Source organism: Cupressus sempervirens, chromosome 5, assembly GCF_028749045.1.
Source record: "Cupressus sempervirens isolate cs-2001-9-10 chromosome 5, ASM2874904v1, whole genome shotgun sequence".
NCBI lineage: Eukaryota > Viridiplantae > Streptophyta > Pinopsida > Cupressales > Cupressaceae > Cupressus > Cupressus sempervirens.
Window position 1 is genome coordinate 730,184,108 of NC_143122.1, and position 10,504 is coordinate 730,194,611.

At 33.4% G+C, this 10,504-nt stretch overlaps 1 pseudogene; it reads right to left on the minus strand.

Moving 5' to 3' along the window:
- Positions 1-9,453: 9,453 nt before the first annotated feature.
- On the minus strand, positions 9,454-10,141 carry LOC149558035 (ubiquitin carboxyl-terminal hydrolase 2 pseudogene; annotated as a pseudogene).
- Positions 10,142-10,504: the final 363 nt, after the last annotated feature.

Sequence of the window (10,504 nt, forward strand, 5' to 3'; positions counted from 1 at the left end):
AGGATTCTATACACAAATTTGTGGGTTGAGGTGTTAAAAATATTGAAGACTACTTTCAGCTCCTATATTGTCACTAATCACTTGGGAAAAAATAAGCCATGATTTAGTCAAACACAAGTGCATAGGTAGAGAGCACTTGATGTTGAGAATACACTCAAAAGCATGGAAGAACCATTTATGCCAAGATTGAAAACTAAAATAATTTAACTACTTGGCATGCTTTAGATATGAAATGGTTCCCAACAACCTAGATGATCACCCTACTCAGATTATGTTGAGTAAAAGACCTTGTACCTTTCTCTATATTTACTACTCATTCATTCTTATTTGTTTACTTTAGGCCACACAAGAACTGTAGGATAGAATGTGTGAGTTTTATCTTCACAATTTGGTAGTCCCTTACTATTTTAGCTAGAATTCCTTAATTAACATAGGAGTTTTATAGCTCAAGGCTATTGCATCTTACCTAGGGAATGAGTAAGAAATGTGAAAGTCAGTTCACACATACCAAGAAAGGGAGAAGTTTGCAGATGAATGAGTTGATTTGATTTATAGAAGGAAAGAGGTTGAAGGGTTTGTCCAATATAGAATAGAGGACTATCCAAGGTTCAAAGAATTTGTGGCTATGTTAGTAGGGAAATGAAGAAACATTGTCAGAATTGATGGCATGAACTTATCTAATAACTCAAAAAGGAGAAGCCTCACTAAATCTACAACTGTATTGTATTAGAGTCTTGTTGGTCATTTTTGCCTTCCCACCAAAATCTCCATATTTGAATTTAAATGTGGTAATGTTTGCATATTTTAAAATTCAAATAAAGTGGGGTGTAGAAATACTTCATACTAAACTTTAGGTTATGTTTTATTTCCTAAGTGGTTACGTACTTTAATATTCTATGGGCCTACAACTTACCCCTAGTCAGATCTTTTTATGATCTACAATCATTGCTATGTTGCTATGCAGAGTTACATTACCTTTGTTTCATATGATAGTGATGGGTTGGTGTACCCCTTCCTATCAAAGCTTGTTGATATTTTGTTTGTTTCTCATTGGCTAGGGTAATGACTATGCAAGGTGTGGGCTAGCTCCTTCAGTGCATTTTACTCATTGTCATGTCTTTCATCATCTACGATTGTTGCTTTATCACTTTGTGGAGTTGTACGTTCTTTATGTCATGTGACAAAGTGACATCATGCCACATGTCTATGTGGATTTGACTTTCTTTGGTGGGTCATCTTCTGACTACACTGACATGTCAATGTCATGTTGTGTGGGTCACAAGGTGATGAGGTGATGAGTCAGATTGAGCTAGCGTATGGTGGTAATATCATTTTCCTAGCCTCTGACATGTTGAGGTCATGGGCCACATGTTCTTGGTTCTACCTTCTACCATTTGATGCAAAAAAATCAAGGGTGCTCACCTTTTCACTTAGCAAACTTGGTCAATTTTTAATCATAGTGACAAAGCAAAAAGTTGACATGTAGTATGGTTGGTCCTCTCCTTTTGTGGGTTGTAGTGTGATGTGGGCGAAGTGTCAGAAAGGTTGGAAAAGGACCATGTTTCTATTAGTCAATACAATGATAGGTTGGGTGTACCTTTGGGGCCATTAGATTGAGGAAGATTGACATCTCTCACTTTATCGCTATAGGAAGTTTTTTTAATGGGAGGTTAGAATTGGTAATCTTTCCTTGGTTGTATTAACTTATTAAATGGGATAAACCGAGGTATCCCTTATGTTGTTTGTCCTCTAGTCTACATGTGAGGATAAGTCTTTTTTGTAATTCCTTTATTAAGGAAAACAGTTTATTCCTCCTTAAGAGGATTATGACACTTTTTATGCACACACTTATGAATGTGGCAATCATTCAGTTGGGAGTTACAAATAACTCCTATTCTCATCTCTTTATAAGAGATGCTTCTCTCTCATTCTAAACACACAATCATGATGTAGTTCATGTAATGAACCCTATGGCTACACATTATCTCCTCCTCCTCCTCCTCCTCCTCCTCCGTCTCTCTCTCTCTCTCTCTCTCTCTCTCTCTCTCTCTCTCTCTCTCTCTCTCTCTCTCTCTCTCTCTATTCTTAGGCATTTTCCTCATTCATATAATTCACAAGGGGTTTTCTTTGCTTTCCCCTTTCAAAATCCTTTTCTCCTCCTTACATTTTAATTATGTTCATCACAAAATCTCTTGGATTAGTTTATAATTATTTATTTTTACTTCATTTCATTTTTATTATTTCTAACATGGTATTAGAGCCAAGAACTAAACCAAAACCTATTGCATGCCTAACCTTTTAACCTTTTCCTCTAGACCCAAACCCCTACACCTGATTAGTAGAACACACTAACTCCACTATAATCCCTATGTTGTCATCCCCAGAAGAGGCTCTCATTTGAGGATGATCTCTTTGATTTTCATAGTATTGGACCACCAGTAAGATTGCATCAAATAATGCATATGCCCTAGCCACCATATCTATTGGTAGGAGCCCTACAATATGAATCATTTCCTTTTCCAAATGCATGCAATTACTTAACCACAACCCTCTCCTCATAGTATCCAAAAGGGTCGTTCGTACCATATCCTCATCAAACTTCTTGATGGGAATAATTCCTCCCACCCATGCCTTTTAACCATGCAACATATAACCAGTGATTGCTTCATCCAATACGGTTGCATTCACAAAAGAAGGATTAATACAGATTTCTGAATCTTCATCAACGTCTTGTACTTAGGTAACATATCATATATGTTTGACTACAATATGGAAAATACTTGAGTTTGATAGATAGGTCACGGTGCCCTTGGCCTCATCACTCCATCTCTTATTATGCTCCTTAATGCATGCTCCACCTCTCCAGGCATTGCTTGAAATAGTTCATCAAAATCTCTCCTCAGGTATGTTAACTCTAGTGGAAATTCCCATGCTAAAATGGGAATCATCACTCAGAGATTTAGCACTTTGTGATCCATTTCCTCTCTACAACCTGCATTCAAATACATAAGAAATATAAGTGTTCTTTCATGACAAAAAAGATACTTTTGCATACTCTACCTTAATATGCTTTACCTTCACCTAGAATCAGCTCAAGTGAAGTTTTTGAGTAAGACTCTGAATGCTTCTCTCAACTTCATTCTCTTTGTTTGCATCTTATAGAAAATTTTTTCCTTTTCTATTCGATTACACTATTGACTGCCCAATGCATGTTAGGGGATTCCTTTTTGGCTTACATGCAACTATCTATTCTAGTTATATTCCTTTGTAACTGCTAAACTTCTATCATTTCTTTAACATCTCTATTCATATATACATAAAAATCAATTTTTTTGTTGTTCATGTTATATGCTTTTTTTTCTTTCATCATTTTAAAAATTCGGTTATGTTATTTTTTTAACAAAGAAGTACTCTATTTTCTTTGGCAGTCATTCCTAATGATAATACATTTCTTTGATTTTTATTAGATTTCATTATTTCACTTTATCAAAAATTACTCTTTAAGACATTTGTCTTTATTCAAATTATTCATTCTACTTGAGATATATCCTCTCAATGCTTTTTATTAAAGAAAAATATTGTGACTTATCATATATTTGTTTAAGTATATATGGGTTCACGCATATATACCTAGATAAATATATAATGTTATTTATGACTATTATGATTCAAAAAGTGTTATATAGCTTCAAAAAATGAATTAAGTACTCATGTTTACCCTCAAAGGATTTTATACCTGATATCCTTTTCTTATTTTTCCATTGATCTTCCTTGGATACCTGCATTTACCTTAAATGGATTATGAGTTATCCTACACATTTGCCTTCATTATGATATCCTGACATGCACTTAGTTGCACTTTTATGCTTTTATAGCATCATTTTATGCCCATGTTGGCACTTTATGGTTTTATACCATTGATCTACTTTATTTATATGATATCTTGTTTTGAGTTACATAGGGAGCCAATTTTTCAAGGATAACTATGTAGGTCCCCTTAGTATAACTGATACATAGTTTCCTTATCTGGCCCATGGAGTACCACTCCATCCTATATTGGTGTACACTCATTTTATATGGAGTTTCCCTCCATTTGATCCTATTTGTTCTACTTTTATAGGATTGATATTTATATGGAGTTTCCCTCCATTTGGTTCTATTGGTTTTACTTTGAAAGATTGATATTTATATGGAGTCTCCCTCCATTTGATTCTATATGCTCTACTTTGAAAGGTTGATATTTATGGAGTTTCCCTTCATGTTGTTACATTTTGTTCCTCAATGAAGAGGATACTATTATTGGAGTTTTCCTTCCAAATTTAGATGATTTGATCCAATTTGAAGGCAATATGTTATTAAACCCTCATAATCCATTCATTTGAGTATCCTAACAAAATCATGATAATACTAATTTGATCAGCATTTATTTCCTTTTACTTTATTTTCATATATTAATTTGATAATGATCTGCATACTTTATTGCTTAGATCATGAGTCATGCATGTTATGGATTGATCACCCATTAACTTGAAGTGGGATGATTCATTAAGTAGATTGTCTATATCCACATGATTGATGCAATGTTGATAAAAGTATCATTAGTTGGCCTTGTCTGTGGTCATTAATACATTATTATAATACACTTTTCATGAGAACACTGATCAAATCTTTTTTGTGCTTATTGATAATATTTTTAGCATATAATATCTTGATATCAGGTTATCTCCATTACTTTGTGGTAACATGTTTTATTTTCCTCATTGTTTCTCTATGAGAGTTTTATTATCCTTATTCAAAAAGATCTCTAATTTGAATATAAGATGAAATATTTCTTGTGGATAGTTGTCTTTTTTCTTGTGTCTATGTTTTTCAGGTAATCTATCCAGGCTCATACAAGACAATATTATTTGGTGTACTTTAATGACCTATCCACTTCTCTCTTGGCTCTATGAAGATCTTTCTACACTCAAATGAGACCTTTTACATAATTGAAAATATTCTCAATGATCAAGTTGCTACTATTTAGAATTTCATTGTAAAAGTTGTGTTTAATACCCTTTGATGTAATTTCCCCAAGTAAAGATTAAAGGGGGTTTTAGAATTGGTAATCTTTCCTTGGTTATATTTACTTATTAAATGGGATAAACCAAGGTATCCCTTATGTTGTTTTTCCTCTAGTCCACATGTGAGGATAAGTCTTTTTTGTAATTCCTATATTAAGGAAAATACTGTATTCCTCATTAAGAGGATTATGACACTTGTCATGTACACACTTATGAATGTGGAAATCATTCACTTGGAAGTTACAAATAACTCCTCTTCTTATCTCTTTATAAGAGATGCTTCTCTCTCATACTAAACACACAATGATGATGTAGTTCATGTAATGAGCCCTATGGCTTCACACTCTCTCTCTCTCTCTCTCTCTCTCTCTCCATTATTAGGCATTTGCCTCATTCATATAATTCAAAAGGGGTTTTCTTCGCTTTCCCCTTTCAAAATCCTTTTCTCCTTCTTTGTGTTGATCTTGGAAAGCTCTTATAAAGTATGGTAATTATGTTTTAATTATGTTCATCACAAACTCTTTTGGATTAAATTATAATTCTTTATTTTTAATTCATTTCATTTTTATTATTTCTAACATGTTGCTTTGTCACTTTGTGAAGTTGCATGTTCTTTATGTCATGTGAAAAAGTGACATCATGCCACATGTCTCTGTGGGTTTGAGTTTCTTTGGTGGGTCATCTTCTGACTGTAGTGACATGTCAATGTCGTGTTGTGTGGGTCAAAGGTGATAAGGTGATGAGTCAGATTGAGCTAGTGTATGGTGGTAATCTCATTTTCCTAGCCTCTAGCATGTTGAGGTCATGGGCCACATGTTCTTGGTTCTACCTTCTACCGTCTGATGCAAAAAAATCAAGGGTGCTCACCTTGTCACTTAGCAAAGTTGCTCAATCTTTAATCATAGTGATAAAGTGACAAGTTGACATGTAGTATGGTGGGTCCTCTCCTTTGGAGGTTTTTAGTCTGATGTGGGCAAAGTGTTAGATAGGTTGGAAAAGGACCATGTTTCTATTAGTCAATACAATGATAGGTTGGGTGTACTCTTGGGGCCATTAGATTGAGGAAGATCGACATCTCTCACTTTATCGCTATAGGAAGTTTTTTTATCTTTAGTCATAGCGATATAACAAGGTCTTGCCATGTGTGTTGGTGGGCTCAAGTTAAGTTGACATCATAGTTAAGGTTGATAGTATCGTAAACTGTCATGGTTAAGTTTAAAGGCGGTGTGGTTAGTTAAACATGATATGGTCAAATGAGTGAAGACTTCATGAGGTGGCAAAAGGAAATAATACAGTTGGTCCACATAGAGGTTTCTAGTTGTTTGACTAGGTTGACCTATTGACCATGTTGATTTTGTAAGCCAAAAATGGGGAAAGATTGGGTTTTCTTGCACAATTTAATCTTTTAGATTGATTTTAACCACTTTGGAGTTAATGCAAAGTTTTAATAGTGCAAAGGACACTCTTCTCACCATCTAATCATCCATTTCAAGGAGTTTTAACATTGATTGGCACCACTTTTTCACTTTAGGGTTTCTTCCAAGTGAGGGTTTCATGATTTCCATGCCTCTATAAGTGTACCATTTAAAATCTAGTGTTTGGGTTACCTTGATTGTTCCCTAAGAACTCAATGATAGCAGTCGTGGAGTCACTTCAATTGAAAATATCTTAGTTATGCTTGAGCTATAAAGGCAAATTTTTTAATCTTTGTAAGGGTTGATCTTTCTCTAATTCTCTAGTATTGCTTCCATGCATACTACTATAATTTCTCATGCCTCTGAGCCATTTTAATCCTCTGTCAAGTTTCTTTTAGCCATTAACACACTATGCAAGTTCTCTCTACCTCTAGTTAATGTTTTTGTCTATATTTTGTAATTTGCATCATTGGATCTACTTTTGACATTTGAATGATATTAAGTGAGGACCCTTCCTATAACATTCTTTTGTTGTCTGATCTACATGTGATTTTTGAATTAAGAGAAGACTGAATCTATATTCTTTGAGGCTATAACTAGTTAATTGTGCATTTATGGATAGGGATAAGGTCAAACACTCTATTTTTTGTGCATCATCCCTTAGGTTAGAGTAGATAGATTTTATTTTAGGCATTACTTCTCCCTTTTTGTCTCCAAGTGTAGTTAGGTGCATCTTGATGGTAAAGGAAGCCGGCCTTCATCAGAGACTCAATCTGATAGTTCAAGTCCCATAGATTGGAGGTTGTTTCCATGGTTTACAAGGTTTTTCTTAGGTAAAAAATTTGGATAAGGATGCAAAATATTTTGACAATAAGTCTTGAGTAACCATTTACATTAAGGCTTCATTGGACAATGATGTCAGTTGGCTTCCACTCATCTTTCATCCTCACTCTTGTATCCAGTTCCACATTATTCAATAGGGAAGTTAGTGGATATGGCCAAGGAAAGAGAATAACAAGAGGAGATTATAATGCAAAAAGGTTTTTGTATGACACAAGACATCTCTCGGACTGTGTATAAAGTCCAGCTTTGCCAACAGTTGGTGGATCAGCTAATCCACATGTGATATACATAAATGCTACCTTAATTTTTGATTCGCTAAGTTGTTACTACAACTATGTACTATGTATTATTTTAGAGGAATAAAGTGAATCACTTGATGATATGTAAAGGTTACTCATAAGTTTGAGGTTACATCTCCTCAAGTAATGACTACTTGAGGCAATGCAATTCTCTTGTAGTTAGATTCATTTAATTAAGAAATTAAAAAAATTTATTGTTTTATGTGGAATAACTATTATGCTTAGTGATATAATCTAGTAATGAAGTTAGTAGTTAGAATTAGAGGCTAATTGTTGGGTAGCCATTTGTCATTATTAAGCCCAATAATCCACAAATACTTATCCTTTGTAGATTATGGCATATGCTTCAGACATGAAAGATGGTAATCGCATTGAGAATTAGAAAAACTCAGACAAAGAAGAAGCATAAGTTAAATTGGAGCATCTTCATTCCTCCCAGCAAATTGAGGGCACCGATTGTCTCCATACAATTGTGTTGGACGAGATCAAAGCATTAGGATATGTGCCTCACTCAGATCACCGAGAAGAAATGGTTGAGGATAAATAGTGGAAACCCACACAAGTAATACATATTATTTAACTTTTTGTGCATATTTTGAATTTTCACTCTTACAAAGGTGTAGATTATAGTGCTATCTGATTATATATTTTGTAATAGATGCTTGTATTTGATGATGTATTTATAAAGCGATGTATCTAAGTGGTTTGTAAATTTTTGTTTTTTACAAATAAATTAAATCTTGTTGTATTTGATTATTCTGATGGATTCGATTCATCTTGGTACCTTTAAAAAAATAATATATTAGTTAATTAAGTCGTACAAATTACGCCATTTTGAATTTTTTGCTTTTGAAAATAATAATAGCTTTTGTAGAATTTAAATTTATGTTTTTAAGCTTTGCAAAATAATTTATATTATAGACCTAAATTTTTTAAATATATTTTAATTATAAAAAATAGTATGTCTATATCTATATTTTTTAGATAAATTTAGATTTATCTAAAATATGTGACTATCCTCAATAAAAATGTAGTATTAAATTTAAAAAACAGTTTAAAGAATATTCATCAAATTTCAAAAAAACAGTTTATAGAATAAATTTTTACCAAATCTTTTATTTTAGAAAATAACAAGAAAATAAAAATAAAAATCACCAAACTTTGACGTTTTTTATGGTCCAGCGCCTTTTCTTAAGTTGCACAAAATTCATTGCCAAGACTCTTTCATGGTTAACTAAATTTATTTTTGTAATTAAAATACTTTCTTTAGAAAATGTTAGATATTTGTATGATTACGAAATTCCATAATAATGTAAACTGCATGATTACGAAATTTCATAGTAATAATAATAATCGTTCAACGGAAAATCATAAATATTATTCTATGTACAAATTTATTTTGATATCAGTGGTCGCGGGATCGAAGTCCGTACGCTCTCCGATAGAGGATATTAAGTTAACAGCAACGTGCATGCCTATATTAAATCTTGGTAAAACATTCTAATTATAAATAGAAATTAAATAGATCAAATATCATGATTGCAGAGTTTCACCACATTTTTCCCACCACTGATCAAGATTTCTCATTTCTTTTGCCCGGACTTGGCTTTCTCAATTACATTGTTGAGTTTACCCTTGTCAGATAAAAACTTGAAGAAATTTTCAAAAAAGTGTGCATAGTTATGCTTCTTAGTTTCATTCTCCCTCTTCCAACTTCTCATCTTCTCATCCTCCATTGATATCTTCTGCTTCAAATTTTCAATCTCAGATTCTGTCTCTGCTTCCTTCATCCGTCTTCCCTCTCAATTCCTCCACAACCTGATCTTTCCTGCTCTAGAGATTCTCCAGACGGGCAGCATGCTCTTGTTTCCAATCTTTGATAACACCCAACACGCTAAACTCTATGTTGCTTTCCATGTACTTCTCCAATCTTTGTTGAAATTTTGGGCGAGCAACATTCAACCAATCCAAACCATCCGAAGCTCCATCAAAGCGGCCAAGAGAGATGGGCCCTTCTTTCGTCCCATCTAATTCATAAACAATGTTATCAACTGGCAAATAGATAATGAAAGTAAGCCCATCAATTTGAGAAGTAGAAGCTGCAGCCTCTTCTTTGGCAAAACTGTTGTGAGCTTCACGAAGTACATTGTTATTTGTAATACAAATAGATTTCAGCAGTGGTGTTGAAATTTCTACTGTACTCCTTCAAATTGGAGAGTTGTGGACCAATTTGCACATGAGATGGAGAGTTCATGAGTATAGAAATTATGGCCTGAGTCGGGCACGCATTGTTGAGTTGTTGCTTTGAAAAGAAGATAGTCGGAAGATCCAATACAGGCCTGTTATCATTCTCTGGTAATCTATAGTTGGGCAGGAAGATAATGCCATAAATGGGTAGAAGATCATTTAGACATTGCGAGTCTAGAGAATGTAATTCCTCTACTCTAACTCCCTTCACTTCCATTTCTCCAATGATTTGTGTCAGAACACCTGGTTCACATTGAACTGAACGCCAAGACATTTTCAACTGTTGGTAAATGCAAATAATGAGATTTAAGTTGCCTTATCTAGAGGGTTTTTGAGAAGTAGGGTAAGAGTGGTGCCATCAATTATAAATAGTGTATTTTTTTTGGAAATAAATGTTGAGGTAATTAGTTTATTTGAAATGTCGACATAAAAATTAAACGCATTTTAAACGAAAAATTGAAATGATTTAGATTTCAGTTAGAAATAGAGGAAGTTTTAGAAATTACTATAAGAATGTTTCTTTAAGATGATCAATGTAATTAAAATACTTTCTTTAGAAAAGATTAGATATTTGTATATATAATATTATATAATAAAAAATTGGGACATTTCTAATAGTTTGTAAAAAATATTAAAA